This window comes from Protopterus annectens, chromosome 15.part0 (genome assembly GCF_019279795.1).
Source record: "Protopterus annectens isolate FY-2018-M chromosome 15.part0, PAN1.0, whole genome shotgun sequence".
In the NCBI taxonomy this organism is placed as follows: Eukaryota; Metazoa; Chordata; order Ceratodontiformes; family Protopteridae; genus Protopterus; species Protopterus annectens.
Genome location: NC_056749.1, coordinates 421,773,267 through 421,800,220, shown reverse-complemented (window position 1 = coordinate 421,800,220; position 26,954 = coordinate 421,773,267).

The window sequence follows — 26,954 nt, the reverse complement described above, 5'->3', positions numbered from 1 at the left end:
CTAGATCAAGGGAGGTCATAGTCTCCTATACTCATCACTCATCAGACCAATGATTGAATACAATGCCCCATTCGAATGTATCTGACCCGACACTTGCAGCAGCTGGAGAGGCCACAAAAGTTCCTCACCAAAAGGATAAAGGGTCTCAAACATCTGTCCTATGCTACTGAAAGAACTCCAGCTCTATTCAGTTGCTCAGAGGTGACCTTTGCCTAACATACAAGGCCATGTCAAACCCAGATTTGATGAATATGCTTCACCTCAAAAATCTAGATCCGTCAGAGCCACAAGGGCGGGAGACTTAAACCTCGACACGGCTATTAATAGGACGTGCTGGAGGGATAGATTCATCACCCAAAGACTCCCTATGCTGTGGAATAAAATCCCGGTATATGTGAGGCAGAGCACCTCGCTGGCCTTGTTCAAGAGAAATCTTGACCAATGGATGGGAGATCGCAGATATACCCCAGGGATTACCTCAGTGTCACTGCTCAACAGAGGCACAGCAAAATAATGGGTATAGTTCCCCATACTAAAGGGGTGGCTTAAGCCACAAAACTATGGGCTAGGCTTGTAAATGCCCTCGGGCAGATAGCCTAGTATGAACCTATGAACCTATGAACCTATGAACCTACGATAGGGCCAGGCCAGGCTAGGCCCAGGGGGAGGATGGCCACCCTGTTGTAGAAGAAAGTACTAGTCCACAAAAATCACAAAAACTGATAGGCCAAAGAAGAGCCATAAAGATGATAAAGTAGTCTATATAGGATAATAAAGAAATTATGTATTGTTACTATTATGTAAAAGGCCCAGAATTTTCAGACACAAGATATACAAAATGATTAAGGGAGAAATTAGAATAAAGAAAAATGCTTCCACAAGAAAAACTGTCAGAAGCTTCAAATAATTTGCATTCATTTATACAACAGATTTGTGAAAAACAGTATATAGATCAAGAAACATTGATCTCTTTGGAAAAAGAAGCATCTGAGGAAGGGCAAAAATATAAACAACAAAACCTACAGATTTTTGAAAAGTATAAAAAAATATATATAGACATGGGAAAGAAAGAGAAATATGATATGGTGCAATATTTATGCAAAGGAGAATGTCAAATTCTTCAATATAAAGAAAACAGCCCCAAGGATATTTGAAGAGAAATACAGAAAAGGTATCCAGATATTGAAAATTTCACAATAAAGAAAATATCACAAAGAGGGAATGTATAAAAGAAGATTAGTAAAGCAGAAGTTAAAAAAATAAAAGAGACGTTATGGAGTGCCTGCTAAGTGAAGGATTTGGTGTAGAAGGTCTAACACAGGTTACATCACAACAAGATGGAGTGAGTCCACAAAGTAAGGAGAAGCAGGAAGATCAGGAGACATCTGAAGAAGAAATATGGACCTGGGAAAGAAAAAGAGATTTAATATGTTGTAATATTTATGCTAAGGAAAAAAACAAAACTAACCAATGCAAAAAGAGCAACACCAAAGATATTTGAAGAATAATACAGGCAAAGGAATACGGACATGGAAAACTTTATAATACAAAAAATAAGAAGACAAAGAGGAAAATGAGATTAGTAATGGAGAAATTAAAGAAGTAGAAACTGAGGTTATGGAGTACCTGCAAAGTGAAGGATTCAGTGTAGAAAATCTAATTCAGAAAGCACCACAACAGGATACAGCAATGGATATCCAAATTAAGGGGAAACCAACAGAATGGGAAGCAATTGGTCAGGTGCCATATGAAGATATTTTGGAGCCTTCCACAGGAAACCAGCATAAACGTTTGCTTGAAGCTGGACAGCAAAGGAAGGAACAGGAAACTGTGCAAACTCTGACACAATTAATGTTAAGGAGTGATAGGCCAGTAAATTCCCATATTACAGAACAACGGATGGCACGGGATGAAATTGAAGAGAATGTGCCACAGGAAGATGCCATTGAACTTTCTATAGCATGCCTGCAGGAAATGGAAAATAAAAAATGTGCCTTTCATTTAGAAGAAAACAATCTAAGAGAAGAGTTGTTTGATATAATAGAGATAGAGAGACATATTAAGATCAATGAAAGAAATAGACTGCAGAAAGTCAGTAAAACCCAAAAAGTCAGAAGTTTGATAAAACAAATGAACACTAATTAGGACTGCCATAGAGATCCATGCAATATAACAGAAGTAAACAGGATATATTGCTGTGCAACTACATTAACTAATTAACTAATACAGTCTGACTGCAAGAACATAGGATGGTGAGGGAAAGGAAGGGAAAAAATCAAACACCATCATGGAAGTATCGTATACAGAAAACTATAAAGCAAATAAGACGAGAAGTGTTACTGTTAGAAGAATATGGACGAGGGAACAGATCAACAAAAATACTAAGAAAGATAGACGTAATACAAGCAATATGCAGTTTTAGAACAGACTAAGATCTACCATGCACTATCTCAAATAACAAGCTAAAAATCTCAGCACAGGCAGAAAAACTTAGAAGATGCACAGATAAATATAAAGGAAAAGTACAAAATATGTAATTTATTGATGACCCAAAAAACTTTTATAGGGAGTTGGGAAACAAGGTAAAATCAATTAAAAGACCACCAAAAAAAGAAGAAATAGATACATTTTGAAGAAGTATTTATGAAGATCCTGTGGGTCCTACTGCCTACCAGTGGGACTGGTGAGCATTGTACTGCCTATCTAACGCTAGAGGAGTGGTTTCCAGCTCTGAAATTGTAATTTTATTAGCCTTTTCGGCTGATTTCTATCCCTTTCAACTTTCTGGCTTAAAAACACATGTATTTGCAGCACTGCGAGGCTACAGTTAAACTATTCCAGGTGCCAGAAAGTCTGCTCTTCAAATTTTCCCTTAAAACTAGCTGGTTTTTCAGTAGTAGCACTAAAATCTGAACCCCTGTCACTAGCACTTGCTCTATAACCTGCTGGAAAGCACTAGGAAGCCTGAAACAGATACAAGCACTCAGCTCTCCTTGTCAATAAGGAGAAATTAATCATAGGCACTAAGCCTATAATTGCAATGTACCTTGCAAAGGTAAGGGAAAACAGCTCTTAAACTTTACATAAAAGCACCTAAACAGGCATGTCCAAGGGTCAGCTTCCAGTGATTTCTCCTGTCCACCTGGTGAATCTGGGCATACTGGGGCAATGCGGCAACTGCCTCATGTACACAGACAATCCTCTCCTCCTACCACCCAACACTACAACCTGTGAGAGATGCACTTACATAGCCAAACTGGAAGCAAAGCTCTCTCCGGCCAAGATTGTGCTAGACAGTCAAGAGGAGAAGGTTAACACCTGCATCACACCTCAAGCAACTCATAGCCCTTCAAAACCCACACCATCAACACCCACACATAGCAACACTAAACCCACATATGTGGAGGCCCTTAACATTAACCTGCCCAGGCAACAAGGACCTCCAAAGCCGAAACGCAAACAAACACCAGTCACAACCAAAGTGACACATAGCTCACAACACCAGTGTGCCACCCAACAACAGCCCCTAAGGCAAGACAATGTACCCAACACTTTAGTCATAGGTGACTCTATAGTCAGGCACACTGATGTCCCACTCACCAGACTGAACAAAAAGAAAATTACAGTCAGTTGCCTGTCGGGTGCCAGGATCCGCCACATAACGCATGCACTCAAGTCACTCCACAACAAGTACAAATATGACTCTGTCATTGTCCATGCTGGCGTGAACGACTTGAGACGTACCTCCCTGGACTACATTGAAAGAGATATGGAAAAGCACTTGGATCATGTAACCCAGGCAGGTATGACCCTAGCCCTGAGTAGCATCCTGCCTTCGCCAAGAATGATACCACAGTATAAGGATAAAATGATTGACTTCAACAATTGGCTAAGCTTCTGGTGTCATTCAAAGGGGATCCAGTATTTGTCTGCCTGGGAAGACATGATCGACAAACCACGATGCTTTGCCAGAGGTGGTCTGCACATGTCACCCCTGGGATTCAGGTTACTGGCTAAAGCTCTTGCCACCCCATATAGTGCCTTTTTTAGGCAAGGTTCAAAGGATAAAACCACCACCGTAACAAATAGAAGCAGGCAAAATCTGAAGGTAATGTTACTCAATGCTAGAAGTCTAAACCTCAAAATGCACTCTCGAGGCACTCCTAAAAATGGAGAACATCAATATCTGTGCAGTAACTGAGACCTGGTTCAAGGCTCCAGAGAGCACCCCTGCAATACCAGGCTACAATTCTTACCACACTTTTCGGCCACAAAACCAGGACCGAAACACTAAAGGTGGAGGAGTGTCCATATTCAACAAAGATATTCACACCTCCAGGCTAGTTGCCCAACACAATGCATCTGAAATTCACCAGGTGCAGCTAACACTAGGTAAGACTGCAGTCCAAATTGTAGCTTGCTACAGAATCCCATCCATGCCCCAAGATTCTCATTACACCTTTCTAAACATACTGGAAAATATTAAGTTACAACCAAACACCCTAATACTGGGAGATTTCAACTACCCTGCCATTAATTGGGAAAACTACTCAGGTACCATCTCCTTTTCCCAATGGTTCTTGGAATTCATAAATTCCAATGCCCTGGATCAACTAATCCATTGTCCCACCAGGGGCTCCAATATCCTAGACCTGGTCATTACCAACATGGGAGATAAATGATCCACAGCAGTGGTCACCCCCTCATTGGTCAGGTCTGACCATAAGCAAATCACCCTTGACATCCACATCCCACCCCCACCCCCCAGTAAGGGAACCTCCTTAAAACACTTCTCCAAAGCCAACTTCAAGCTACTGAAGTCAGAAGTGACAAACTTCGCAACACCCACGCAGACGGGATCTGGAATTTCGACTGCAGAATCCTACATTAAGGCACTGTACGAGCACATCCACTCATGCATAAATCGTGCCATCCCAAATAGAACCAAGATGCTCTTCTCCAAAAAAAGAAGCCAATCTGGTGGTCCCCTGCTATAAACAAACTATACAACAGAAGGAAGAAACTGTTGCAAAAAAGAGGAAAATCCCAGGATGCAAAAAACTCCTTCACCAGCCTCAGTAAGAAGCTGAGATCCCTCATAAAATCCTCAAAAGCTAGTTACGAAAATAAAATTGCCAAAGATTCCAAAGACAACCACAAGGCATTCTATAGTTATGTCAAGAATCTAAATGGCAATGCTCAGATCTGCTCTGAGTTACAACAGAATGGCATTAAATATACTGATCCCAAGGATATTGCCAATATCCTGGCAGATCAATTTAGTGCCAACTTCACCCCACTCTCACCCCCTAAAGGGCCCATCTCAATACCAAAAGATTGCCAAATTCTGATAATCATGGCCACACAGGTAGAAACCACACTCTCCAAAGCTAAGAATACAGCATCCATGGGACCAGATGACATCCCAGGCTGTGTACTACATGAACTACAAAATGAACTGGCACCTCACCTAAGTGTGATGTTTAATCATAGCCTCACCTCAGGCTTCGTGCCCACTGAGTGGCGCACAGCTACAGTTATCCCGCTCCACAAGGGAGGATCCACCTTGGATCCCAGGAACTACTATCCCATCAGTCTGACAAGCCTGATTTGCAAGAGCATGGAACGCATTATCATGGAACTTATAAACAAAGACATTGGCAACCTTCAAACACTAGACCCCACCCAGTTTGGGTTTGTGAAGGGCCGATCTTGTCTCCTGAATCTGATTGACTTTTTTGAATCAGTCTCCAGAGCTGTGGACGAGGGTAAGGCTGTCCACACAGCCTATCTGGACCTCACCAAGGCCTTTGACACCATCCCCCACTCTGGAATCATAGATAAACTTACTAAGCTGGGCATAAATCCCTACGTCACTCGATGGGTTGCTAACTGGCTCACTGACAGAACCCAGACAGTAAAAGTAGCCGACTCCAAATCCAGCTCCAGACAAGTGACAAGTGGAGTACCTCAGGGTTCAGTCCTGGGACGACTCTTGTTTGGCATCTACTTCTCTGAAGTACAGGCCAACACTAAGGGACTCTGGCTAACAAAGTTTGCAGATGACTGCAAACTGGGAGCCATTATTTAATCTCCAAATGATGTGGATATTCTACAAAAGGGCCTTACAGAAACAGATGCCTGGTGCCAGAGCCATGGGCTCAAGCTTAATGCCAAGAAATGTATAGTTATTCCCTGTGGAAAAAAACATGTACCCATGAATTACCACATAGGTGGCAGGACACTAAACATCGAAAGTGTGATGAGAGACTTAGGGACACAGGTGGACAGTGGTCTCACTTTCGATAACCACATTGCCACAACAGTCAGGAAATCCTTCTATGTGGCACACCTCATCACTAAGGGCTTTTCATCCAGAAAAAAGGAGGTCATTGTCCCACTGTACTCATCCCTCATTAGACCCATTATAGATTATAATGCCCCATTTGGTATGTACCTCACAACACATCTGCAACAGCTTGAAAGGCCACAGAAATACCTCACTAAAAGAATCACAGGCCTAAAGCAGATGCCATATACTGACCATCTAAAAAAACTCCAGCTATACTCTGTGGCATATCGTCTACTCAGAGGCAATCTCTGCTTAACATACAAAGCCATGTCAAACCCTGAGCTGTTGGACATTCTCCACTTAAAGAAATCCCAATCCCTCAGAGCCACATGCTCCAGGGATCTAAACCTTGTCATCACAATGAATAAAACATGCTGGAGGGATAGGTTCCTGACCCAGAGACTCTCCATACTCTGGAATAGACTGCCCATACATATCAAGCAGAGTGCCTCTTTGGCCCTCTTCAAAAGGAACCTTGATGATTGGATGGGAGATAGGAAATTCACCCCAGGGATCATGTCAGTTGCCCTGCTAGACAGGGACCTGGAGAAGTAAATATTGTGGGAAGAAATATCCAGGGAATTGTTATGGCTAGGCTTGCATAGACCTTAGGGCCGATAGCCTAGTACCAACCTATGAACCAATGAATATAATAAAGATGCTAAATGGACAGAAGAAGTAAAAGAAAGAATAAGAAGTTTAAAGGTATGGGATATGCAATGGGATGAAGTAATGGCCAGAGAGATTGAAACAAAGTTAAGAAAAGCCTCCAGTTGGAAAACCCCAGGCCTAGATGCAATACCTAACTTCTGGTTAAAAGTATTAACATCTTTGCCCGAAGATTTAGCTATAGGTAAAAACTATTTATATGTGCCCCCCGAGCAGACACCAACCTGACTAACAACAGGAAAAACAATGCACCTACTTAACAGTGAACCTGTAAACTACCCTAAAATACTATAGACCGATAACCTGCCTTCCAACACTGTATAAACTATACATGGAAATGGATGCCGACAGAGTTTATAGTCATTTCGAAGAAAACTCAATTATGGGAATAGAATAAAAAGGCAGTAAAAGAAAGTCATATGGAACAAAGGATCATTTGTTATTAAATAAAGTCATAGTGGAGAACTGTAAAAAGGGGAAGACTCTAAGTATGGCATGGATTGACTATAAAAAAGCATTTGATAGTATCCCACATTTGTGGTTAAAGAGTGCTTAAAAATGTATAACATACACCCTACACTGATCGACTACATTACAGTGACCATGAAATAGTGGCAGACCACTTTGCAATTAAGCCATGATAGAGGACAAATTATTCCAGGGATAAAAATTCAAAGGGTGATATTCCAGGGTGACTCTCTGTCACTGCTGTTATTCTGTCTTGCCCTTAACCCATTAAGCTGTCTACTTAACAGCTTAGGCCATGGTTATAACTTGGTTTCTAGAAAACAACTAAGTGTAAAGACTTCTTATCTTCTCTTTGTTGATGATTTAAAACTGTACAGCTCATCAGATTAGGAACTGAAAGCAAAACTGCAAGTTGTCAGAACTTTTACAGATGATATAAGAATGTCATTTGCTCTTAATAAATGTGCAAAAGCAACCCTTAAAGCAGGAAAACTGCAGCACCAAGAAAACATGGGTCTATATTAAATCAGTGAATGCTTAAAATAGCGAACACTGATTTATCTACCCTTTCAAAGCGAAAACATGAAATCCCGAAGACACTGAACAGCAATTTTTTCCCAGGGAAAAAAATCGCTGTTCCTCAAAATAAAAAAAAAACTTCAAAACACTAAATGAAGTGGGGGGCTGTACACCCCACACCTCTCTACTTAAATATACCACTTCCAAGATCGCACCACAGTGGAAGAAATGGCAAAGTCCCAAAAACAGCCCAGCGATTTTTTTCCCCTGGGAAAAAAAATCACTGTTCCGTGTCTTTGGGATTTCAAGCTTTCACTTTTAAAGGGTCAATAAATCAGCGTTCGCTGATTTAATATAGACCTGAAAACATCAGTTTGGGACAAGAATGTAATATAAAAGAACATGAGAGCAAGAGGGAGTGTATAAATATTTAAGAATTGATGAAGGATCAATAAGAAAACATAAACAAATGCAAATAAAACTTAGTAAGGAATACTTTAAAATACTTAAATTAATCCTGAAAACAGCATTGACATCTAGGAACAAAATTCAAGCTATAAACCGATTTGCTCTTCCTGTCCTAACTTACACTTTTGGAGTGACTGACTGGCCCCAAAACATGTTGGAAAAAATTAGGCAGGAAAACAAGAAAGATGCTTCATGCTCACCAAACGATTATACATTCCTTGTTTCAAAGGAAGGATGGGCCTCCTTGAAACTAATTATATGTATAGATCTGCAGTTGTGGGACTTCACACATATCTGCTGACATCACAAGACCCAAACATAGTGAAAGTTTTGAAACATGAGGAGAATAAATCTAAGATGACTTCCCTGCTTAATCTAGCAGAAGCATATTGGCATCAAGCAGGAATGGAAATCAAACCAGAAGTAGATAAAAATCAGGCAGCAACTGAATTTGCCAAAAAACAAAATAAAAAATATAAGGTGAAGGACCAGATGAGAAGGAAAGAAATTTAGAAAATGCATAAACATAGTTGCAAGTATAGAACCTTCCGGAAGAACCTCATGTTGATCAAGAACAAAAGCAGGAATGGTTGAGGAGAGGTGAATTCAAACCAAGAGATGGAAGGTTAATATTGGTAGCCCAAGATAGTGGGCTACGTACACACTGGTTTACAAAGTCCATTGAACATGTGGGAGAAACAGACAGGTTTTGTAAAACTGAATTGGAAACATTTGCACACCTCATTGCTGGTTGTGACATACTAATGGCAGAAGGACTGTATACTGAAAGGCATAATAACATGGCAAGAGTATTGTACTGGGGATTGTGCAAACATTATGATATTTAAGTGGCTGATAAATACTGGAAACATGAGTCACAAAGCATCATAGAAAATGATGAAGTCTACATCACATGGGATCACCCATCACCAACAATTCAAAAGATAGATGCTAGAAAACCAGATATAGTGGTCCATGAAAAGAAGACAAAAGTAGCATTGATCTTTGAAATTGCCACACCCAGTGGCTACAGCATCTTGCGTAGAGAGAGACATAAAGTCATAAAATATCAGGATTTGCAGGCAGAAACGAGAGCAATGTGGAAGAAAGATACTCAGACAGTTCCAATAGTAGTAGTAGGAGCAACGGGTCTTATAAAAAAGAATTTACAGTCGTATTTAGACATGTTACCAATACATGTAACCCCATAAGAATTGCAGAGGGAGTCATTACTGGGCATATTGCGGGTGCTGCAAAGAGCACTTCTGGCTGACATCAAAGACTGAAGCAATTGTAATTTCATGAACTTTAATCGTGTTTTGATTTAGGAATGGGGTCCATTCCCATCATGGTATTAGAAACCCAAAAGACTTGGAGAAATTAAAAAAAAATGAGGTAATCCTTCTTTTGGAAAGACAACTTGACAGTATCCCACAATCATGGATAAAAGAGTACTTAAAAATGTATAAGATACACCCTACACTGATTGATTACATTACAGCAGCCATGAAACAGTGGCAAACCACTTTGCAGTTAAGCCATGATAAAGGAGAAATTATTATTCCAGGGATGAAAATCCAAAGGGGGATTTTCCAGGTTGACTCTCTGTCACTGTTGTTCTTTTGCCTTGCCCTTAACTCACAAGCTGCCTGCTTAACAGATTATGGCTATAATTTGTCTCCTAGAAAACAGCAAAGTGTAAAGTCTTCTCATCTTCTCTTTGTCGATGATTTAAAACTGTATAGCTCATCAGATGAGGAACGGAAAGCACAACTGCAAGTAGTCAAAACTTTTTCAGATGATATAAGAATGTCAATTGGTCTTGATAAATGAGCAAAAGCAATCTTTAAAGCAGGAAAACTGCAGCACCAAGAAAACACCTGTTTGGGACAAGAATGTGACATAAAAGAACTTGAGCAACAGGGAGTGTATAAATATTTGGAATTGATGAAGGATCAACAATAAAATATGAACAAATTTGAATAAAACTTAGGAATATTTCAGAAGACTTAAATTAATTCTGAAAACAGTGTTGAGATCTAGGAACAAAATCCAAGCTATAAACCAATTTGCTCTCCCTGTCTTAACTTACAGTTTTAGAATGATAGACTGGCCCCAGAAGGTGTTGTATAGATTAGATAGGAAAACAAGAAGGATGCTTTATGCTCACCAAATGATTTATAAAAATCAGTGCATACCAAGATTATATATTCCCCGTTCTGAAGGAGGTATGGGCCTCCTTGAAATTGATTACATGTATAGATCTGCAATCATAGGACTGCATACATACCTGCTGACTTCACAAGACCCACAACATAGTGAAAGTTATGAAACATGAGGAGAATAAATCTAAAATTACTTCACTTCTTAGTTTAGCAGAAGAATATTGGCATCAAGCGGGAATGGAAATCAAACCAGAAATAGATAAAAATCAGGCAGCAAATGAATGTTCCAATAAACAAAAGAAATAATATAAACTGAAGGATCAAATGAGAAGGCAAGAAATGTGGAAAATGCATAAATATAGTTGCAAGTATAGAAAACTCCTAGAAGAACCTCATGTTGATCAGGATCGACTGCAGGAATGGTTAAGGAAAGGTGAATTCAAACCAAATAATGAAAGGTTAATATTGGTGGCCCAGGATAGTGGGCTTCTTACATGTTCGTTTACAAAGTCCATTGAACATGTGGGAGAAACAGACAAATGTAGGTTTTGTAAAACAGAAATGAAAACAGTCACACACCTTGTTGCTGGTTGTGACATACTAATGGCAGAATAACTGTATACTGAAAGGCATAATAATGTGGCAAGACTGTTGCACTCAGGATTGTGCAAACATTATGGTACTGAAGTGGCTGAAAAACAGTGGAAACATGAGCCACAAAGCATCATAGAAAATGATGAAGCCTACATTACATGGGATCATCCATTACCAACATTTCAAAGGATAGACGTGAGAAAAACAGATATAGTGGTATGTGAAAAGAAGACAAAAGTAGCATTTATCACTGAAATTGCTATGCCCAGTGACTACAGTTTCTTGTGCACAGAGTGACACAAAGTCATAACACATCAGGATTTGCAGGCAGAAACAAGAGCAATGTAGAAGAAAGATACCCAGACAGTTCCAATAGTAGTAGGACCAACAGTTCTTATAAAAAAGAATCTACAATTGTATTTAGATATGTTACCAATATATGTAACTTTATATGAATTGCATAAGGAGTCATTACTGGGCACATTCCAGGTGCTGCAAAGAGTACTTTTGGCTGACATCAAAGATTGAAACAACTCTAATTTCATGAACTTTAATGGGGTCCATTCCCGTCATGGTATTAGAAACCCAAAAGACTTGGAGAAATTGGAGAAATTAAAAGAATGAGGTAATCCTTCTTTTGGAAAGACAACTTGAATATCTTCCACGGCACAACTGCTTTTTGCACTAATTGCTACAATTCTGCCCGCTGTTCAAAAAACTCAGTCTGAAAATAATGCCAAGAATTTTAGTTGCCTCATCAGTAAAATGATATGCCTCTTATTACTCCCAAGCACTTACAGTTATTTTTATTAACGCAAAACCCATGTGATTTAAATACATCTCTAGAACATGAAGTGCCCCCACCACCACCACACACACACACACACACACACACACACACACACACACACACACACACACACACACACACACACATCCTGGATGCATCTCTAGCTATCAAAACATCATCTGCATTTATCAAAAAGAGACAAAAAAGAATTATCAGGAAAATAAAGCAAAGAGCATGCCAGAATTCCATACCAGATATTAACTTTACCATATTCATATCTACACAAAAATATAACCACTCAAGCGCACCCATGTTACACACCTCACCCCATCCTGATCTTATCTGAAGTCCAACCAGTAACCGTATACTGAAGTGATCCATCACAATTAATTTCACAAACCCATAAGCCTGTAAAATATCCTAACTATATGAGTGAAGTAAGCTATTATAAGGTTTATGTATATCACAAGACACCAATTTAGCAGTGTTGTGCCCCTATGTAAGGACATGAAGAATTTCTTTGATGAGAAGTAACACCTCTTGAACCAGTCATCCTGGAAGGCCATACACCACATCTCTTATTAACATGGGAAGACAAACGTGTAAGTGCCAATACTAATATCTTGCCAAAGATTTTCTGGTAGGATTTCCATAGACCATGAGTTCCCTATATTAGTCTTCTCACACTTCTAAAAATAAATTCCATAACAGATTTTGTTGCCCTTTCATCCACAACAACAACCTCAATCCATTCATTCAGAACACAGAAAAATATCAGTTTCTGACCATGATCCTTGTCCAGTTAAAAGGTATATCCCAAACCATCTACACCGGGGAAACTATCTCCATTCACTAAGCTTAATATCCTGTCCAGTAATGGCAGATTCCAAGTCCAGATACTGCTCGGCAGCAGTTGTAGGAAGTTGTCAGAAAGTACAACTGCAACCACTTCTATACAAATGAGGCACATAATCAGACAGCAAAGGTCATATATTAAGGATACATCTGTTAAACCCTGCAGTAACTCTTAAAATTCCATCACATTCTCATTTCATTTTTTATAAGCAAATGAGTAACTTCTTTCCAAGCTGGAAAGAAATGCCTTTGTTTATGCAATGTATCTTTCATATATCTGCATATACATTGCATGCCCCTCCCAAAGACATTAGCTATTCCTGTCTTCTACTAGACCACCATATTCAGTCAGGAGACAAGAAAATTGTTGGCATGCCAAATGTCTGAGTTTACTGTGTACATTTAAATAATCCCACTGGTATTTAGATTTAAAGCTAATCAAACAGACAGTACACAGATTATAAAAAATATCTCATACAATTTCTTCCAATGGGCCTCTCAAGTCCAGTGCACTGCCAGGTGTGAAATGCCCTTCCCTACTTGATTCACAGTAGGATAAACCCAAAACACCAAAATGGTGTAGTGATCAGAAAACCAGATTCCATCAATGAGTCAGAAAAAATAAGTCAATTTCAGTCTGCAAGCATCTCTTAATATTCCGTGAGTTACAAAATAAAAAAGTTTCAGTCTGCTTCCCTTAAAGTACTCAGATGCATTTTATCTCTACATAACTTAAAGGAAAATTCCACCTTAGAACTCAAAAAATGTTTTTTTTTCATTGTATCTGTGTCTGGGCTATTTAAATGCTTCAAAATCACTCCAAGTGCTAATTTTACAACTTTAATAGGTTTCCCACAAAATGATAATTGATGGGGCCTGCCAGGCTAACTTGATCTTGTTTTCTTACTTTCCCTCCATTTTCCCAGAATGCATTTCAAGTCCACATTATATGAGTCATGCTAGACATAAGGAAGTGGTGTTGTTTTCTTATGCCATTAAGGCAGAATGGTAGGAGTGTGAAGCACTGTCATCTAACACACCTTCTGTATCAGAACTGCTTCTATAGTCCCTTGAGTGAGCATCATTTATGTGCCTGTCAGAGCTTGTTTTATGTTATAAATCGCTATTAGCTACTTCCATCAAAAGAAAGTAGGTAAATAGCAGGCTTTTGTAAAGGGATTCTTTTGTCGTTCTAAAGGAACTGACAGACCCTCTCCCACACTCTCATTCTAAGGTATGGAACCACTTACTGCAGTAAATGATCCTTGCTTTAACATGTACAGCTAACAGATTCTACTGTTAAGGGGAGTAGAATGCAATGTGTAAGGACTGACTCAAAGTCAGTGGGTGTCTCTTACCATTAAACTTTACCAGATATACACGTCCTCCTGATGGATGTCACAAAAAATCATAAAACATGTTTTTAGAAACAATAGTATCAGTGCACCTAGTTAATAAGGCTGCCACCTGTCTTTCCTTCTGTAGAGTAGTCCTGATTTGAGCAGTTCTGTCCTGTTTTGGGGGGTATTGAAAATGGTAAATGTGTTGATACTTTACTAAAAAATATTTTCTGGCTTTTCTTTAAATATCGCAGAAATTTTTGATATTACATTTAATTTATCTTACTATATAAAGATGTACAAATAACCAGCATTTAAAGCCTAGCATTTCAACACTCTGATACTGCTTATTTAAATTTGTCAGAAGAGGTGACAACTGCCTTTAAATCCCCACTGATCTAATTACTTTGTTTTGCTATGAAAGGCATGGCTACATCGGAAGCAGCTGTGAGTCAGTTCTCCTCCTCTGTGCAATAAAGATAGCGGAAAATAGTCTCACAGCTTTCTGTCTTTTTTATAGCAGTACCTCACAGGGTAAACTACAGATTTCTCTGTGTCTGAAGTATGTCATGCAGTTGGAGACAAATTCATCTGCAAAGTATGCAAGAAGCTAAGCTTTAGAAAGAGTAGGTGGGCTTTCCCTTCCTTTGATTCCAAGGCAAGGAATCAAAGTTTTATACAGTACAATCAGGTTTCTGGTACCTACATAACACTAGAACCATATCAGTGTGAGAAAAGCTATCTAAGGATTGAGTTAAACTCTAGGAGAGGGTGGAGTTTTATTTTAATATCTTCTAACATTTTTCAACCGTGTTTTTTCAGGGGTCATGCTCTCCTAAATCCCTCAAATCCTACTTATTTAAATATCTTAACTCCAAGGTTGCACAACAGTGGAGAAAGACCAAAGGCCACATACATCAAAAAAGGTCTACTGCATTAGTCACAAAATGAGAACATAAATTCAAAACAGAACTGTAGTGACAATTCATTAAGTTATAAAACTTTAAAAAACACACCAAGCAGTATGAAATTAAACTCTCACATAAACTGAATGACAGTTTCACAAACAGACATACAAAAAAGATGCAGCATTCAGCAAATCTGTCATTTAATTTAATAAGCACGACAAAAATAAATTTTCTAAAACAGGCTTATGAAGAACAGAATCCACATTAAATTACTCTGCAGTATAGCTCACCCAAAATCAATGCGCTGAGTTGTATTCTATGCCAATTAATAATTCTTAGTTATACACATTCCCAAAGGAGCAACATCTCATTACCATGGAATCTGCAAGAGTATAAATCACTCTCCAGTGCAGATGGAGCAAGTGTGCAGTGTACCATGTATACTCATGTTACTTTGCAGCACAGATACTAATAATGCTAGTATTATTAATATACACACACACACACACACACACACACACACACACACACTCTAGCCATTCACTCATAGACACTCCCGGAGCCGCTCATATGCAGCTCTAGTACTCACACACAGACTGCATCACAGACATGTACATACATATACATTCTCATTCATACACACAATAAATTACCTACATCAACTATCTGTGCATAGTGAAGTAGCTCTGTTTCCCTGCACATAATCTTATCAAAGAAATGCATAGCTGTTCACTACGTGAATGCCACAAATACTAATGCCTTTGGATCACTGCCTTGCACAGCACTTGCATATTCTGGATGTATATGAATCTTGTACTGCAAAATCCTACTAAATGAACAGTGTGCTGTGGAGTACACTTTCATGCACTCCCCTCAAAAATACCACATCTGCACATGGTGCTCTGAACCTTATTGAATACAGTGCACAGTGGTTGTTCTATACAGCATTGCTAGGTCTCCGAATCAGACAAATCTTGAAAGGTTTGCAAGCTAACAGGGATACAGACCATTTGATCTTCTTCCACAAATACATAGTATTTGCATTTCTAAGGAGAAAGTATAGCATAAACTGAATATTTAAGAATGTACATAAAACAACAGAAATACTCTGCCTTAAGTAGGATGACCTTTGAAGCTTGTTTGTAGCTTGAACACTGAAACACTGAACATTTTCTTCTATTTTATATATACCCTGCATGTCTGCATGTGCAGACTTATCTATATCACAATACATCCAAAATTTAATTATATACTATACTATCCTGTTTATCCGTTATTTGAAGTTTCTTTACTAACAACAATATATGTTTCCATATGCACTGATGTATTACAGAAAAAAATACTTAATGTTGAATCTTAAGAGCAATATTGCATGTTTTACACACAATATAACTTTTGGGTGTATTGCTGTTACTTTTTTTTTGACTTGCTTGAACAAATCAGCTCCAAAGCATCAAGTCAGTTCCATAAAATACCACTGTAAAAATATATATTTTGGAATGCTTGCAATGTGTCTGCCATATGTGGAATTTTCAAGCAGAAAATAGCTTGTTTGACCTTGAAACCCAGAAGGAAACGATGGATATGTGGAGACAGACAGAATGGGGGTAGATGCAGGCATAACAGGTCAATGAGTGGCTAAGGAGGTCAGTCTGGCCATTCACTTACCCCCAGCAAAGTGATAAGCAACCACAATTATGCTGGGGAGAGTTAATGGGGGGTTGAGCAAAGGGAGGCAGCAGCAACAGTTGTGGAATGAAAAATAAAAAGAGGATTCTAAAGGAACTCAGGCCTGATTTTATTCCCTGGTCTGAGCCTTGGTGACAGCAGTAATGGAAGTCAAAGGGGTTTCATGCCCAAAGGAGCATTTTCTTCTTCTTTTTCATTTAAAAAAAATAAGTGTGTGATTACAGTTGAATGGAAACATTTAAAATGGGTGACTCTGTTAGGAATCAGTGATACCTGTTAAGTACAGGGACATTGGTCGATTCAAATGTTGGTGAGTGTGGGCATATGAATTGCCAAGAGTGTGGCCTTGGGGCTAGCTCAGTGTTGTTGCAGGCAGCCAGAGACAGGAGGGGTGTAATTAACACATCATTTTCAGAATGCTTTAGGAGAAATGTAATAGGATGAATATGTAGGGAGGTATGGCATTTAATGCAGATGCTGTTTGGAAGATGTGGCAATGTAATATGGGACATACAGGTCAAGAAATACATATAAACATATTTATAAGATGCAAAAAACACTCAACTGTCCCTGATCTTCTGGGACTGCCCTAATTCTGGATTAAAAGCTGTATAGTTCCTCATAATCCTTCATAAAACTGATAGTTTGAGAGAAAAAGGATGAATTACACTTAATAAATAATGGCAATAATTAAATTTATACAGTTCCTGTGCTTCAAAAAATGCATGTTAATTCACAGAAGTTTATTCCATCACCTTCACTAGATTACAGTGGTCTTAATTTGTATAAGTGACTGTTCCTCATGATTTTGGAGATGTCTCTGATTTGGGAGGAGACAGTTGGAGAACTATGGTTATATCAAACTTGAAAGACAGCCCTATATGTAAGATTAATGTGCAATTGTTTATTGTTTGAAGATTTATCTATCAAACAGCAAGCAGGTGATACAGAGTGGATACAGCTCACTGAGTAATACTCCTACTTATGTTCCTGTGGTATTACTGACAGAGTTAGGTGTAATGGTGAAGTGGTTGTCACTGGTCAATAGGGTGTTGACTTGGGTAAAAAAAAGTAGAGAAAATGCTGGACAATAAAAAGAGGCTCTTCTCACCACAAAAGGTTACAAGAGGACAACCATTGGTTGATGCTGGAATGCGGTGTTTGACTGTAGGAATTCCACTGCCAGGTGGCATTACAGAAGAGGAGGAGGCTGGGTATGCATGTTTCCAAAACGTTTTATGGTGGGACTGTTTTTAGGCATGTATACTCCTAAGAATCCACAGGCTGTGTATTCATTAGGATATCGGTTATGAGCATTCTGGTGCACAAGTTAAAACACAATAGAAGTGGTGTATGCACCAAAAAGAAAGAATGTTGGATTTGCTCAAAAAATGTTGATGTAAAAAAAGGATTATGGTTCTGTCAAACTTTATAAAAAATGGTGTTGAATAAAGTAATAAATACCATATGTTTTCTTTTCACCAAAAGCATCCAACAGGTCTTTGTCATCGGGAACTTCCATGTGCATTGGGTGGCTAAGAGAGCACAGTTCCAGTCAGGAGGTGCAAAATTCAGTCTGGAAGCAAAGAGATGGAAGGTCCAGTGGTAAGGACAGTGAGGAATGTGCTGGGATCAGCTGCTGACAACAACTATCCAGTTGTGGCAGGAGCTGGGGGAATCTAGGGTGGTATTGATTCATCTATGGAGAAAGGACTTGGGCCTAATCCCAAAAGGAAGACATTTGTCATATTGAGGGATATGTTAAAGGTCAAAAGCGCATATGGAGAAGGATGGGTTATCTGGTTCAAAATTCTAGAATGTTTAGTATGGCATCAGGTGATTCATTCTAAAGCCATTGAAAAAACTAGGAAATACATACTTCAATCAGAAAGTTTTCAAAAATAGCACTGAGGTCAGGCCTACTAGTCCACAGGCATGAGGACTTGCATATAGGGACCCAGTATGGTTCAGATCAGATAGGGAACACCTCTCCACCATTGGTCTGGATCTCTCTAACTTTGGGATAACACTTTTGCTTCAGAATTTGTGCATGCAGGCTGAGCTTTGGATCTTGGTGTACAAGGATTGGGGAAAGGTAGCCATGACAGGCAGGGTGATTCCATCCACCTTTCTTCACCTTGTCTTTCACTGTATTTACTCAAACACATTGGGGGCTGGCCAGGCCTGGAACAAGCATGAGGGGGCATCCAGGTAACATGACAGTAGACACGTCACTGTGCTTTGGGTAAGGAGTTTAATGCCAAGATAAACAAATCAGAAAGGGTAGTTTTGATGAGGTAGTAAGCCCAGGGTGAACAGAATGCACTTTACTTGGTTGTCTGTCACTGAAGAGGTCATTGGTCTCTGTTCCAGGCAAGTTTGGAAATAGCAAGCAGTGGGGATGGTTTTAAAAGAGAGATTAAGAAGGGAGACTGTAGACATAGTACCCAATGTTTAGAGTGCACTGAACTGGTGAATACATTTGAATGTGTTAATATAACTTGTAATAATGTATGGTGAGCTACAAAATAAAAGAGGATCATGTTGTCCAAATTTAATGTAGTTTTTGTGCCTTCAGGAGTCTGGGAAGGACAAGATGTATTTTGGGGTGAAACAGCTTGTCTGACCCAGAAATCCAGAAGGAAAAGATGAAAAGAGAAGGAGGAGGCAGGCAGAAAGGGGGTGGGAACAGTCAGATTCATCAGGACAGGCAGAGAAACAACATACCCTTCCCCTCAGTTTAAGACAAATGAAGGGCGAGTGTTCCCCTCTGCATTTATTCCATCACATTGGGGACTGGCCAGTCTGGGATTCATCTCTAAAGGACATCTTGGTAACACAGTGATATTTAAACTGACAGACTGGGGTTTGGGTGTTTAGTGCCAAGTCAAGCAAACCAGAAAGGTGTACCTCTGGTAATATAGTAAGCCCTGGGTGAATGGGATGCATGTCACCTGGATGCCTGATGCCAAGGAGGCTGATGGTGTCAAGATTTTAGGCAGATTCAGAAATAAAAGCAGTGGAGATAGTTTAGGGAAGGTGATTTTAAACTCGGTAACCAATGTTTAGAGTGTGCTATATTTGCTGAATAAATTCATATTTGCTTATATAACTTGTAATAATGATGTGGAGTGAGCTGCAAAATAAAGTGGGGTCACAATGCCCAGATTCAGTATTGTTATGGTGTCTACATGGGGCTGAGAAGGACAAAATATCTTCTCACATGGATGGAATATGCAAAAAAATTGTTAATGCATAATTGTAGGGTTAATTTCTCAGCACAAAAATGGCAGAAATTGTAGTATTTTGTAGTATCACTAAAGCTAACAGTCTAAACCAAGCCTCTTGGTCAACCTACCTTCATATCTTGCCTACACACTATACTTGTCCCAGTTAATCCCAGGCATCCACATTATTCACATATCAAACATAAAGCTTCACTTATGGAATACTGAGGTTTCCCTTGAAAAAGTCTCAGTTTTAGTCAGAGCATTTGATTCTATTCTAGTTTAACTTGGTAAGTTCAATGTTTGGTCATGAGGCAAATCCCCACCTGAATTACATATATATATATATATATATATATATATATATATATATATATATATACACACACACATACACATATACCAACTCAATGGTTCCACAAACATGACAATGACAGAAATAATATATAAAATCCGTGAAAGTGAAGGTCTTGGGAATTAAGACACAAAGCCTATGCATCACTGTTTCTTTTTGATATGAAATGAAAGAATTCACACACACACACACACACACACACACACACACACACACACACACACACACACACACACACTACAGGAAATAATTATGAAAGAATTCACAGACACACACACGCACACACACACACACACACACACACACACACACACACACACACACATACGCACACGCACCACAGGAAAGAATTATTTAATTTACTACAGAGATGCAACGCATGCAAGTTTCTCTCTAATGTCTCCTCTCCTATTTTTTTTTTTTTCATTTCTCAAAGCTTCTCTCCTTGTAGTGCAGTAAAGCAAGATTCATTTCAAATAGAAAGTCCGTTTTTAAACTTTCCTCCCAGCAGTATAACAAAGTATTCTATCTACATACATGGACCTTAAATGGAATTATAGTTTAGAGTCTCAAGGCAATCAGCATCTGACATGGATTTGATTCCTACAACTGACTTGCATACCATGAGTGCACAATTCAGCTGATCAGCCACCAGCGTCCAGATCACCATTGAAACCAGATGGTTGTGTCTTGTGACTCTTACCCAATTAACTATGTAAGAAAGTCAGTAAAAGTCAGTTCTGTGAAAAAATACCAAACACTAATAAATCGATTTAAATCAGTTTAAGTTTCCCAGAAGCATAATTATTAAAATATGAAATATACATAATTTAGGGATGCATTAGAGATTGCCAAGCAGCACCATCTAGAGGATTATTAAATAAAAACTTAGGAAAAAGTTCCTGGAGAGTTCTTACTTGTGAGATTGCCATTTACATGTTAAAAGCCACAATGCATTATGTTATCCAAATAAATGTATGTCTGTAAAACTAAGGAGATGTTTTTTTTTCTTCTTGTAGGTCACTTTGAAGTTCTAGAAAGAGTACAGAGGCATTGCAGATTAACTAACTGTCATTCATTTCATGATCTTCTTGTCTGCCTTTCTTTAGTTTGTTTTGCTACATCTCCCTTATGCTTTCACTATAATAGCTCAGATGAATTGTAGGCATATTTTCTCATGTTTTATACACAGTAATAAAAATGTGAAGCAGAGAAAAATGCATAAAATTACCATTAACTAGAATTACCTAATAAATTGTTAAACATCAGATATAGTTTAGAGACATCTTAAAACCATTAGGTGATGAATAAATAGCATTGTAATGCAGTAAAGAATCATCATGTTTGTAGCCTTATTCAGAGTTTGAATAAGAATTATTTTCCTACAGGGAAACATAAAATAACCTGGTAGGCATAAAATAAATAATTTAGTAATGAGATGGAAAAACAGACAAACAGATGTAGTAGTGGACCATTATATACAAAACACGTTTGTGAACAACACAAAAATATAATTAAATAATTTGTCTGCTATGAGCCAGGATGATAAATCAGGCAAAATGCAGAGCCTTAAAATAGTCAAAGTCTTGACAGTCTGCATCACAAAGGTGCTATCAAAGACTTTCTGTACAGCACTACAGAACAAGTGGCAGTCCACATACAGTTACCGACAGGCACAAAACCTATGAAACAACATTTAGTAACTAAATGATTGAAAAAATCCACTTTCACTAATTGCCTTAATCTTGTCATTTTAAATACAATTTTTAAAACATGTTTCCTGGATTCCATTTTATTTATTTATTTGTAGTGTTAATGTGCAATTATTATGCATGCAATTATATAACAATGTTTTACTTGCTAATATTTTAATTAATGCACAGGAACATGAAATACATATCAAGAACTAGAGTCAGATAAGCCATTATGCAATGAACAAAGCCACAACTCTACAATCCTAAGGAAGGAAAAGAGAACCCTAAATGGACTCTGTTACACCACAGATAGCCAGTTAGAAACAGAGGGAGGTGTCTAAGAGCAAGGACAATAAGAAAATTTCTGAAGGAGAGAAAACTAAAAAAAAAGTCTGTACCTGAACTTATATGAGGCCACAAACTTACTTCATGTCATTATACTGATGAACGTAAGGCTGACTTTGATGACTTCTGGATAAAGATGGTAATTTTAAAAGGCACAGTGAGAAGGCAATACACCAAACAGAGATAGAGAGAGAATATAACAAGAGTAGATGGGGAAAAAAGGGAATACAAACTTTACATTTCATACCCATATTTTGAACTGAGAAATAACCTTCTGTACAAGGTAACCAATGACATAGAACAGATGTTGAACCAGTTATTAGTTTCTAGGCCTTTTAGAATGCTTTTAATGATTTAAGCACATAGCCACAATTTGGATAGTCATTTAGGGATGGACAACACACAGGCAAGGATTTTAACTAGGTTTTTCTAGTCTGATAGCACAAAAGGAATAGAGTATTTTTATTCATCTTGCCCAGAATATCAAAGAGCAGCACCCAATATGGTTCAAGAATTATTTGATACCTTTAAGAAGTCTGAATGTCCAATATGAACAAACAGGAGTTGATTTTGTGGCTCCTCTTGTAAAATTAAGAAATAACCATTGGTATAACTTACTGACTGTGCAAAAAAGAAAAAAGTCCTGAAGCACTACTCTGTGAAGAGTTAACACAAAGGTCATAGTAAATGAGTTGGTACTGATTTTTTCTAAGGTAGGAATTCCTGGAGAAATTCTTACTAAAGATGGCACCCCATTCATGCCCTGATTAATGCATGAATTTGTCTGATTTTTTTTAACCAAAACTGCTAAGGATAGCTGAATACAGTCCTCAAACAACTGGAGTAGTAAAGTGTCTTAGGAACACTCTTAAAGTCAATGTTGCAAAAGGTTATATATTTGGATGGTAGAAACTGGGGCCAACTGATTCTATATCTTCTCCTTCTGTAAAAGACATATCCAAACCATAACTAGTTTCATACATAACAGATATCACTAAGGTTTGCTAGTTATAGCAAAATAAATTTGGAAAGAGGAAAATACCCCCTTTAAAAATAATGTCTATAGTAAAAGAACATATGGAGTGAGAGCTCACAGGAGACACAACAAAGAGTATATAACAGTAATACTCATCACAGAGAAGTCAAACCAGGATGTAAGCACTTGTACTAGTACCAACTATTGAAAATTAATGCCTTGCAAAATGTCATGAATCTTGTAAAATTGTAGAACAGAATAAGTGATGTAAATTATAAGGTAAGACAACCAGGGGAAAGAAAACCAGAAGAGTTACACCACATAAATGTTTTGAATCATTTGAGAGAAACTGAAGCTTCTATAGTAAGTGTGTTTGTAGAAAAAAGTTAAGGTTCCCAGAATATGTCCTGAAGTCAAAAGAGAGAAGGTATTATCAAAGTCTCAGAAACATAAAGTAAAGGAATTTATACTCTGGAATAACAATATATCATCTGAGTTGCCTGGTAAAAGCAGTTTAATCCTGCACAAGACAGAAACCATGACTTGTAACAGATTAAACATGAAACCACAAAAAAAAAACACCAAAATGTCATTGCCAAGCAGTTAAGGAAGCAGTACAAATCTGCAACGTGAGTGGAAGAACCCCATTGTATTGGTGTCTAAGTATAATTTATCTGTACAGTTATGTAAATATGTAAAAAAAATAGCATATCTAAATTTGATTCATATCCCTTGTTTAAGTGGATGTTGATTGGAAAATTAGACAAGGCTAGGTTTCTATCCATTTTTGGAATTAACCAAAAGCTATTTCCAAATTCCACTAGCCCCAGAAGGCAAAGGAAAGACGTCATTTTTCACAAAAATGGATTCTTCCATTACAGACTCCTGTCTTTTGCTTTCCGTGGACCACTTATAATTTTCTGGTGGCAGAATCCTAACTGGATGATGTAGTAATACATTCTAAAGATTGAGAAAGTCATTAGTTTATTGTTCACTTTGGATTCCCTTCATCAAGCTAGATTGACTGCTAACTCAGCTGAAAGTTATAGAAGTTATTAATTTTAACCTATTGAAGTTGAAGAAATCTCAGAAACTATTTGTGTCTTCAAAAATATTTTATTGATTGCTAAGGCACATGAGTGTTACTTCAAATCTAAATGCATCTGTCTCAACAATGCAGAAGTCCATTATTTGGGCTATACAGCACCTCTTGCTTCTGTGTCTTAAAAAATCCTCTATATGACGCATAGGAATAGATTCCTTTCATGACTAAATTTTTCCTTCCATAATGTTACTTATTACTAAACATTTAGCTCTGTTCCATTATATCAGCACATTAATGAGATAGACTTATTTTACTAGTCTGTTTTATCTTATAACCTACCTCATTTAACCATTTTTAGGATTTCAAATGGACCTTTCCACTTAGCTACGATATTAAAATGCAGTTACTGCTCACTGCACAAGGCACCGTCTCCTGGTTTGAATTCTGTCCTATTTGCATTGCTATTATACAGTCTTTTCTGCATTCCCTGTGCTTTTGACATGTTCTCCTTCACTAGGGGCATCACAAGTCTCTGTCTTGTAAGTTACAGAAATTGCCTAAAACACATTTGAATGGTGTTCTCTCTTCTTCCTAGGTCTCTTTAGTAATATCAGGTAGACCTCTTGGAGGCTTACTGTACAAAAGTTTAAATTGTATAAACCCTATCAAGACTTATGGCACTTGTTTCATTGCAAACAAGGAATGTAACAACTAATCCCATTGTTATGATCTGCTTCAGTTACTTTTCTTAACATGAATTTCAGTGATTTATTGACTTGAACATCTGCATTAACCAATCACTCTGTGTACGGTAGCATGATGTTTTAATTACTTAATCTAAAAACATTGGCTCAACTGTTGCATGACCCTTCATATAAAGGGTGTGCCCTGTTCTGTAAGTATCTCCTTAGGAATACCCACTCTAGAGAATAGTAGCAACTCACTGGCAACAGGCTTAATATACACAAAAATATTGTTTCTGGAAATATTGTGGTATAGTCTAATATGACCAAAATATACTGATGCCCACTGCTAGGTCTTACCAATGGCCAATCAATCTCTACAGCAATGCAATCAAATGACATAGCTGTACTACACAATGAAATTAAAGGATTTATGAATATAGCTTGTGGAGCTGTTTTGTAATATTCTGAACAGAAAGAACAGAGTTGTTTTTTTAATTTCTGGTCAACAAAATGTGGGTAATACTCATGCCATACTTTTATTCATTCTCACTAACTAAACTACCTTTCTCTTAGCCATTTTTGAGACATATTTTTACAGATGTGCTCCTGTTTCTTGAAACTCACTACCCAAAAAAAATACAGCTTTAGACAATCTTGCTCTGTTGAAGAAAAAAGTTAAATGAGGCCTTGACTCAGGAATATTCATGTTTTTACTGCAAGGATTTGGTCTATAATGTTGTTTCGTTCTCATTAAAGATATATTCTGTATAGCTTTGGTTATTTCTACCAAATGTTTTTATTAACAGATCGTTTATGTTACTCCAGTTGTTTTTAGTAATGTTTAACATTTTTCCTTCCATATTCCTTGTACTCACACTGATGCAGTGAATATAGCAGTATGATTATGCTCCAACAAGAAATAAATGACATCCTGGTTTGACATTATTTTAGTGTGAGACCTGATCACAACAAGGCATAGGGTGCTTAACAATTGTTAAGCACCCCCTACACACTGTTAAGATTGCATTTGGGAATAACAGCTAGCAGTGCCAACCAGTAAACAGCAGCAGCAGCAGAACACGAAATGGCATTATTGTAACTCTGTTTCGGCCTGCTGTCTGCTACATTGTAGCACTAAAAATGTATTTCAGAGCAAACTGCTTCCTTTAGACAGGGAATAAGTAAGCCACTACTACATGAAGCAGATTATTTTCTGTGCACTAAAAGAGTTATGATCAGATCTGCAATTGCAACTTATTATTACAGGTTCTCAACATGGATGCCAGATTCACCTCTTGAACTTCTCTCTTGAGTGAATTTCTTGGCATCCATGTCTTGAACACATAATAAACAGGTCTAGATTATTATCTTCTGTATCTTTTTAACTATCATCAACACATGGAATGTTCTGGTATGTTCTTATTTCAAGATTCTGACAACTCATGGGGTTATTTTAATCAATAAGCCTCACTCATATATTAGTTGCCTTTGTGGCTTCTAGGCTAACTCCTTTTCCTTCGGTCTAATCTGACATTTCTAAGTATATGTCAGAAGTGATATTCCGCTCCAGCTCCCCAATTTCTGCTGGTTGATGTCTTCTTTGTTAAGGCCATTTTCTGCTGCAAATCATTTGACTCTTTCATTTTCCATAACTTCCACAATAATTTAAATAAAAATCTTTTCCAATAGTATCATTGATTTATTTAGGTACTGCTGCTACAGAATATATTGTTATCTAAAATGGTCTGAAACTCTGATGATGTAATTGAGTATTCATTTTCAGCTCAGTAAACATGAATTAATTCTACC